The sequence below is a fragment of the Garra rufa genome, unplaced genomic scaffold, assembly GCF_049309525.1.
Source record: "Garra rufa unplaced genomic scaffold, GarRuf1.0 hap1_unplaced_825, whole genome shotgun sequence".
Taxonomy (NCBI): Eukaryota; Metazoa; Chordata; class Actinopteri; order Cypriniformes; family Cyprinidae; genus Garra; species Garra rufa.
The window spans coordinates 1-10,485 of record NW_027395090.1 but is presented as its reverse complement, the minus strand read 5'-3'; the positions used below and the strand labels follow the sequence as shown (position 1 = coordinate 10,485).

The 10,485-nt window shown below is 33.9% G+C and overlaps 1 pseudogene; it reads right to left on the bottom strand.

Moving 5' to 3' along the window:
- Positions 1 to 673: 673 nt before the first annotated feature.
- On the bottom strand, positions 674 to 8,453 carry LOC141317363 (mitofusin-2-like; annotated as a pseudogene).
- Between the last annotated feature and the right edge of the window lie 2,032 nt (positions 8,454 to 10,485).

Sequence of the window (10,485 nt, the reverse complement as noted above, 5' to 3'; positions counted from 1 at the left end):
ATTTTCCTACACCAGTATCATGTAGTGACCTGACCCCTGATCTGCAAGAGGAGAATGGCTCAAAATTCCTTTGGCAACTGTGCAGGACTTGTATATGACAATTCAAAAGAGGAAATGCCCTATTGGCCAAAAAAAGGAGGCCCAACACCATACTAACTGTGGTCTAAAACCAGGTGTTTCAGTTTTTTTGTCCAACCCCTGTATATATATATATATATATATATATATATATATATATAATTATAATTATCTGATTACTCAACTAATCATCAGAATAATCGACTGATTACTCGAATATCAAAATAATGGTTAGTGACAGCCCTAGTAATAACAGCATCACACTAATGACAGCAATAACAACAGACACCACGTTGACAACCAAACTCTTGATTAAAACAAGTACAAAGACATTTATAGCAAGCAAAAATAAAAGCCCAACATCTGATCAAACTGATGACAAAAACTGATACTTAACAGACCTCAATAGTGTGATTGCAGCTCGATTTCGTCCAGCATGTATACACATAAATCAAACTACAAATTGGCCTCATAGTGCACTTGTTGGAGTAGAAGCATATTTGATCTATTATTCATTGTATACTTAGACTTTAGCTAGTCAGTAACATTCTGAAAGAGACAGACAAAAATAAGAGAGCAGTACATGGAGCCTTACCTGTTTCTCTACCTCCTCGTGATCTTCTTGATTTTGCTCTTGCAGTCAAGAGTGAGCAGATCCAGCTGTTTATCGATGAACTCCAACCTGTCCTCCCTCTCCTCTTTCATCTCTAAACAATGAATCCTGAACAAGAACACAAAAAAAAAAATCATCATTCTAAATATTTCAGTCTATGCACAGCCAACTATTCTTCAAACATAACAAACCAGATTGTTTTTTATAATCCTGATCTAAGCCTGTTAGCCTAATATGATTCCTAACCAGATGTTACACACTATTTTAAAGGTTGCTTGGTTTATTTGCAGCTATGTTGGGCATCCCTGTACACACTGAAACTCAACAGATTAAAACATATGGACAAAAATATTGTATAGTTTACAAACTATAGCTGAAGGATCATGTGACACTAAAGACTGAGTAACAGCTGCTGAAAATTCAGCCACTGCCGTCAGTTTTTTTATATATATAAAAATATAAAATATGATTTTAAATTGTAATACTACAACCAATTATTATTAATAATATAATATTAATTCGTTTTTTAGTATTTTGAGCAAACAAATAAGAAAAAAAATAAGAAATGGAATAAGGTGAAAATAAGAATAATCTTTCAAAATAAGTAAATAAATAGAAATCTTGCATTATATATTATAATGCACAAATATATCAATATATAGTCACAAAAGTCCATATTAATCTACATATATGCGAGTTTATTTGATTTAACTAATTCACTCAGTGATTCGAAAAATAAAAACGATATTTGAAATTATTCTGAAAAATTGATCAAACTTAGCTCACCATTGTTTTTGCTACTGAAGTTTAAATTAAAGATGTTATTGTCTAACAGGATGTCTTTAAGCTCCCAGGAAAGCATGCAAAATAACACTGTTAATTTTATATTGCAAGCAAAATTTCAACATCATAGATATTATCCCTGATTTCAACATTTGACTCCACTATCTCAGTCTCCTCTCAAGCTGTAACAGTACAGTCAGGTTCTGAGCTCATTTCAATGTCACAAGTGGATCAGTGTTTAGTGTGATGGATTATTGCTAAGAAAAGCAGGCGTCTTTGCGCTCACCTCTGCTCTTGAGCTGCAATGTGCACAGATCCATTATCAGACGCAGAGCTTCAGAAATCTGCTTGGGCTCTCATCGTGTGCTGCCTCGAACTTAGTCTTCACTGCTGACTGTGAGATGCACTCCTGCAAGGACACGCGTATATGAGAGTCGGACAAACACACAGACACATCTAAACCAAACGACAGTCTCAAACACAACAACACTCACCTCAAAACGTCTCTCAAAGTTCTGAAACTCAAACATTCTCGCCTGGAAACCTTCAGCCAGAGCACCACCTGAAATCCAAAGATGGGTCTTATGAGGGAAAAATAATTTTCACCTGCTCTTTAAAAAATAAGACTTTAATGTTTAATACACACACAGACACGAAAGTTCACAATGTTCACATGAACATATGAAAGACTTTTTGACTCAAGATGATGTGGTAATACCAGGTTTCCCAAATGGTTTCGTGCAGGGTGTTTGTGAGTTAATGGACAAGTAATAATTAAATGTATTCTAATATTAAGATCAGTAAATGGGGTTACACAACTAACAAGACAAACCTGAGATCGTCATATAACAGTACAATTATCAAATCAAATCAAATGCTGCCATTTATTGAAGTCCATAGTCTGCTGCGCCGCATGTTTCAGAGTAAAGTGCGATACAATATTCACACAAGCATCTCATGATCCAGTGTTTTCAGCATCTCAGAGTGATCGGTTTACAGTAATGCAGGGAACTTTATCTCTGCATGTACTAAAATTAACATGCATTTGGGAATGCAATGTATGCTAGAAATCACTTTATTTCCACATTCACATCATTTTCATTAACTGACATTTTGTGGACAAAAGTTTACAGCATTCCTTCAATACTCCACTACAATAAAAGTTTAAATTTGAAACATGAAAATCTTTTTGAAAAGTAAACATTTGAATGTAAAAAAATAAATAAATAATATATTATATATAATATATAAAATTACCATATATTCATGTTTTTATTTTACAGAGCAATTGTAGGTTCGCCATTAATGTTTTTCTGTCTTCTTTTTTTTCATTAAAGTTAAAACTAATAATAGTAATATTAGAAAATTGCTAATATGTGACCCTGGACCACAAAACCAGTCATAAGGTTAAATTTGACAAAACTGAGATTTATACATCATATGAAAGCTCAATAAATAAGCTTTCTATTGATGTATGGTTTGTTAGGATAGGACAATATTTGGCCGAGATACATCTATTTGAAATCAGACATCTGAGGATGCAAAAAAATCAAAAAGACTGAGAAAATCACCTTTAAAGTTGTCCAAATTAGGTTCTTAACAATGCATATTACAAACCAAAAATTACATTTTGATATGTTTACAGTAGGAATTTTACAAAAAATCTTCATGGAACATGAACTTTACTTAATTTACTAATGATTTTTGGCATAAAAGAAAAATCTAAAATTTTGACCCATGCAATGTATTTTTGGCTATTGCTACAAATATACCCCAGCGACTTAAGACTGGTTTTGTGGTCCAGGGTCACATATTAGATAATAACATTATTATTATTATTATTATTTTTATTATTAAATTTGACTGGGCTCCTAAAAATATATGTGAATGTAATGTGGACTACAAAACTACAAAGAGGTTTGAGTCCACTTAAAAGTCCAGCTACAAAGTGAAATGTTTATTCTATCACAGTTAAAATCACATTATATGACAAAATATTTACAATACTGTGACATTTTTTCATCATATGACGATTTTTTCAGAAATATCACAATTTTATCACGATTCTTTGTCATGTTGGTTTCACTATTTTGCAAGTTGTCTAAGCAGCACAGTCAAACTAATTTCCCCGTTTTAAAACCAAAGCCTTACAAGGTAACAACATATAAATATATTATTTAAATATGTTATTTAAAATATAAAATATAAATATAAAATAAAAATCTTTGTCATTATTTTATCTTTGTTATTCAAAAATAAGAACAAAGACAGATTTGTATAACATACAAATAAAACAAACAGTGCTTTAATTTCCAGGTACAATTGATGTGTTTATCAGTAGCATTCAAGAAACTGAATTAACAAATATAACTCTATATAGACTATATAAAGAAATTATACATTGACTCTTATTAAAGCAACTGTATTTAAGTTCTTCAGTCAAGAGCAGTGAGTGATTTTTTTTTTTTTTTTTATTAGCCTACCATCACACAAAAATGACAATTCTGTCATTATTTACTCACTCTCGAGATTTTTAAACATAAAAAATGTTGAACATTAAACTTATTTTGAAGAACATGGGTAATCAAACAGTTGCTGGTCCCCAGTTACTTCCATAGTATTTTATTTATTTTTCCCCACTGTCAAAGTGCTACTGTTATTCATATTCATCAAAATATCTTCTTTTATGTTCAGCACAAGAAAAAAATTAATAGAGGTTTGGGACAACATATGAGTGACTAAATTTTTAGGTGAAATGTTCCTTTAATGACAATTGGATACACGTTTAGTTCTGTCGCTTTAAGAGCTGCACTCATCTAATATACAGGTGCGCATCCGTTTTTCTTTCAACTGTTCACTTTAGACATAACCAACTGTGTTTATATGTGATCCTTGTGTGTTTTTGACAGTATTAGCGAATCAGACGCGATAGATAGCCTAGTCAAATAATAAGGTGCTTTTTGACCAGCTTTTAGCGCGTGCGATTCAGGTGCATGCCAGAACAGTGCACAAAAAAAATTAACGTTATTTAGCCAGCAAGGCTTTAAAGCACATGCAAATAATGTACTTTTGTGATTGTGAATAAGTGCAGTGTCCCGTGAGTGAATGTATGTCGTGTTGTTCAGTAAATTGAGACAGAGGCACGCCGATACTACAAAATATTTTCAAAAGCAGATCGTGGAGACAATTTAATCGTCCACAATCAAAAATCGCCATAATCGCACACCCCTACGCGGCACAACATAAATAATAATTAAAAAAGAAAAACAGTTAAAATAAAATACTTAAAGGGGTCATCGGATGCCCATTTTCCACAAGTTCATATGATTCTTTAGGGTCTTAATGAAAATTCTCTAATGTACTATGGTTAAAAATTCTCAACAGTAGTGTAAAAAAACACCCTTTTACCTTGTCAAAATCAGCTCTGCAAAATCTCAGCTCATTTTAGGACATGGCCCCTTTAAATGCCACCGAGCTCTGCTCGCCCCGCCCCTCTCTGGGATTATGTTTACTTTAGCCGCATTTAGCCACTTTTAGCTGCATTTAGCCGCGTTTATCGGCGAAACTTGCCAACAAGCACATTATTAAGAAAGGCCATTTGCAAAGATGCATAAAAAACCCTTATACTCACTTCTGCTGTGGGTGAAGCTGCATCAGGAACGATTCGCACGAACATAGACGCATATGTATATCATGATTGGCGCTTTCCATTTAAAAATGAAAGTAACGTTAAACCTCTGCGTCTTCAGCAGCTCAGATGTCGGGAGTAAATGTCGACTGCTATGTTCATTATTACATCGAACAACAGAACACCTCAATCGCTCAATTAGAGTCTTCCTCTGCACCTGAGTCACACAATGGCGATCGTGTTCAGACTGTTTCAGCTCGATGAGGGCGGGGCTAAGGTAAGGCGCTCATGTCAATCAACTGTGTTTCATCACAACGACAAGAAGCTAAGAATGAACTGATTTTAAAAAGGGGATTTTACTTTTAAAGATTAAAAAAAAATACCACTGGGTGGATTTGTATCATTGTAGGGTGGTTGTGTACACAAACTATCAACACACATTAATGTTCAAACAACATGGAAAAGTTAGTTTTACATCCGATGACCCCTTTAATTAAAAGTAGTGTCACATGACCACTAACTATCATCAGAAACCCATGAACATGAGAATGTGTTGTTGACATACTGAAATTAAAGTTAAAATCTCATGGATATTTTAGGTATAAGGGTTTTGGCTGACAAAAAACTATGTGAAGTCCTAATGTAAATGTATCTACCTGATTCAGGCATGCCCTGGGCTTTCTGGACACGAGCCTGGAGAACTTCTTTAGCAGAGACAAAGAAGATCCGGTCACCGGCCTGAGCGCGATCCACCACCCGCAGCTCATCCACTAAAAAACTAGTGCAGCGGTCCATGTGTTGCCGTCTCACCTGACAAACACATTTCAAAAACATCATGAACGTTTTAAAATGGCTACTAAAAGACCAAATTGTTGACTTGTAAATCACAAAAAACAGTTCTTAAAGCTTCACCTCATTTCTCATTTTGTGAAACATAAAATAATGCTTGCATTATTAGGTTTAGCTGTTAGAATCTTAATGGTTTAAAAGCATCTCAGGGTTGTGAGATTTAGACAATGCGTGTTGTTTGTTGTGTCATGTAAGTCACACCTCTTCCATGTACTCGGGTTCATTGGCAGAGGCATCCCAGCGGTTGTTTAGGATGAAGATATTGGGGCTGGAGAGGCGCTCGTTCACTTTGTGAAAGAATGACTTTTCCTTTAAGAGGAAGATATGAGAAGGAAAACATTTTAATACACCAGACACCAGTGTGGCCACTTTAAAATGAATGACAACTTCACAAGGACTGGAGAAAAATCTAAGATAGTCATGTTTGACAAGTACAATTTAGCAAGATTTATACACAAACTTTAACACATTAAACACTAAACAGTGCAAATACTACTGCAATTTAACTATGTCCATAATGCTGCAATATATAGCAAATACTGTGTAATGCGTCTGCTTCCCCAGTCCAGTCTTTTTTTTTTTTCAAGCTAAAGTTCATATTAAACTTACTGTTTGCATTAAAGTGGACTCTGAATTAGCCACCAGCACAAAAACGTCAGCATCAAGGCAGAATTTGTCGATCCAGCTGTCCAACTCTGTTGTGACATCGATGCCAGGGCTTGAAAAGATAGAAAGATTTTGTAGTGTCTTTCACTCAAAAAAACACTACTAACATTACATTACTAACTTCTAATGTAAATAGGTTATATAATACAGCTTAAATAAGCTTAAAATGCCATTGCACTGGCATCCTTATCATATTAATATTCATAATAATAATAATTAATAATAATATAATACACTGTAAAAATTACTGTGAATTTAACAGTAAAAAAAACTGTAAAACTTCTACCGTAAAAAACCTGTTAAATGGTTAACAGTAAGTTTCCCTACTATATACGGTGAAAAACTGTACTAGACATTGCATGCCATTTTACAGTAGCAAACCGTTTTCGGTGATAAGAGTGAAAAAGAATGTAACATTTACAGTGAATAAACGTAAATTGACATTCCCAGAATTCCCTGCATTACATTTTTTAAATTTGTTGTTTTTTTTGGTTGACATAACCGTTTCTTCTAGGGATGCACCAAATGTTCGGCAACCAAAATGATTAATAAGCGATCACAATAGAGGCGTGCACTAACTCAGCAAACATGTCAGCAGTGTGGAAGCATTTAAAACTGTCTGAGAAAGATGCAAAAATCATTACAAAAAGTAGTTCTTCTTGCAGGTTTCCACCAAAATAAAAATCAACATTCATAAATGTTAGTATTGTAATTTAACTGTTGTTCTGTAAGATAAAAAAATTAAGACCAAAATAATGATAATTATTACAACAGCTCTGTTGTAATGTTACAAGTCTGCATTTAAAAACACATGCCTGATTCAAGAAGGGGGTCTTAAAAATGCCCGACGAATATTATTTTCCTAACTTGGTAATTTTAAGTTAAAATGTGCTTTGTTGGTAGGCTATACTGTCTACTAGAATGTTAAAAATGTTCAATGTTAAATTAATATTTTTAAATTGTTGTTTTGTAATTGATTTGTTTTCTTTGAAAAGCGAGACAAAACTGTAAAAAAACAAATACTGGCTATTTAATTTATGCAATGGTGAAAAAAACTGGCAAAATACATGGGGAAAAACATGAAAAACTGTGTTTGGTAATCAGCCTTCGTCCCAGTTTTTAATTTTGTTTGGCTTTCAGTGTATCCCTAGTTTTTTTTTCTTCTTTTTTTCAGTTTTGTACAGTAGGGTTGTTTGTTACATCTAATGTTGTTAAATGAATGTTTATTGCATTATTTTAGTTTCATGTGTGTTACCATGATGGTGTTTGGTGTTTGTGTGAATGACACTGTGCACCTTCTATATATGTTAGTATTTAAAAGCTGCTTGTGATGGGCTTTGTTTTACCATGTGAATTTCTCATCACCACCTGCTTTTGGTGGTTATCAGTGTATTACAAAGGTACAAAACAGATTTCAGTACTTCAATAGGTTGGTACTTTAACATTTTATCAGTTAACGAAATTAGGGTATTTAAATGTAAATTTAGGCGAAAACCGTAAAACATAAACCTTGCTACCAAATTTTTTACACTAAAATTCTGGCAACCACAGCTGCCGTTTTTTTACCGTAAATTTTACAGATTTTTTTTTTTTACAGTGCATAACATACATAAAAATAAACAAAAATGCATGCAAACAAAGTGTAATATGTACAGACTGTGTTAAATGGTTGAAGGAGTCAAGATTTCCTAATAGTGCGGTGTGTGTTTACCTGTCCACAAGCACCAGATCATCACGCAGCAGCGCACACTTCGCTTTAGGCCACATGACACACACCAGACTGCCTGCGTCCAAATCCTCATCCTGATGTAAGGCATGGGCCAACTGGTTCACCGTCTGCCAAAATACACACAACCACATTCAAACATTAGCAAACTGCAAACTATTTTATATAAAGTAGATCACATCAAAGGAGTCTTATCATGGAAAACATGATAAACCTTTCTGTATAATCAGAGATTAAAAAAAAAACAGTAATTATACCTGTTGTTATTATTATCATTATTATTATATTTGATTGGGTTTTTTTAATCATTAATTTGTTTATTTGCATGTAATGTGGCTATTAACTTTTGGCGATTTGGCAAAAGTGCTGTCAAATTATTGAAATACTAATAATTAACTTAAAATCTCAGGAGTCACTTTAAATAAATATTTTATATATATTACTGACAAAAAAGTTTGGGTACCCCTGCTGTAATGTATCTGTTTGTACCTCCTTCAGGAAAGTAATCTTAGTCTTATCATGAAAAACATTATTTTTATTCATCATTATTCTGGCTCTTTTTAAATTAACATCTGACATATAACACAAAAGTAGTCAAACTGTAAAAACAGAGATCATTTACAAACTCTTTAGTTTTAAAGGCACTATTCTTATATTGGAGTGGTTATACATTTTTACAAATTAGCTTTTCCATTAAAAAAATGAACTGCTGGACACACTGCATATCCATGACTGCAAACGCACACCAGAGAGTAAAGCATCAAAAGTAATAAACCTGCATGACTTGGCAAAGGAAACTGTATGACCTTTGGCCCACTCTTGGGAAGGCCTGCATTTGTTTATGTCATCATGGAGTGTACATGCAGTCAGGCAGGATGGAAATGGCCTCTTAGAGGCAGAGAGAGAAGCTGGAAAAAGCATCAAGAGAACAACTGGGTCCCACATTCTGATGAGTGTGCACACATTCACAAATGTATATCAGCCAGCTGCTCTGGTCACATTGTCTGTGAGCTATATTTAGCTGCTGACCATTGTTCAGTGTGTACTGTGTGCAAGTCATCATAAGCCAGGTAGGACTGTAGACAAACCCCAGATGTAAAAACAGGACACCTGGCATTTACATGATGCTTACTAAATATTGAATTAAATACAAAAACAGTGAGTAATCACTGGGACAGAGTGTTATTCATGGTGAGATCTAGAGCTGAAAACAACAGCCAACATTACAGGACATGAACGACTATCACTAATAAAAAACAATGGATCATTCAGGTAACAACACAGTATTAGGAATCAAGTGTATGTAAACTTTTGGACAGTTTATTAACTATTATTTTCTCTTGTGGACTATTTGTGAGCATCTTTTAGGCGATATATCTTACTCATCTCAGTACTAAATAAAAAAAAAAAAACAGCATGCATTTTGTATGACCCCTCTTATTTTAGTAAAATTATTAACATTTTGCAGATTCTGCAAGGTGTATGTAAATTTTGAGCAATGTTTAGCCCCTGTTAGCTGCAAAAAGTATGCATCTAATGTTTCTGTTTTTCCACTCTATCAACTTATACCAAATGTCATGCTTCTTTTATTGCTCTCAATTTTAAATGTTTAAATGCAAGAAATAAACAAACTAATAACTAATATACATTTGTCCTATTGTGTCTCTCTGTTTTTCATGCACGCGTCTAGAAAAACTGATAAGTACAGTTATATGCTCATTCCCAGCATTCCTCTACAGTAGACAATGTGCTCTTAAGTGTAGCGTGTACATGTTTCCTCATCCCTGTAATATATCAGTGCAGAGGAAAGGTCATGAGACATGTCTTTAATGACAAAAACGTGTGACCTTGTGACAGCTGGTAGGAAAAAGCCCCTGACTCATGTGGGTGTAATTATAGACGGAGCTCATGTACAGTCAGCCAAGATCCAGAAATGTTCATTCAGCACAGACAAAACTTTACACCTTATTGCTTGTCACTGGCATTACCTGTGTATTATTTATCAATTTGAACACATTGTATGAACAAAAAAATATGTATCAGTATAGGCTGATAGAGGGCCATTTATACAGTATCTCACAAAAGTGAATACACCTCTCACATTTCAGCAACCATTTTAGTACATCTTGTCAAGGGACAATA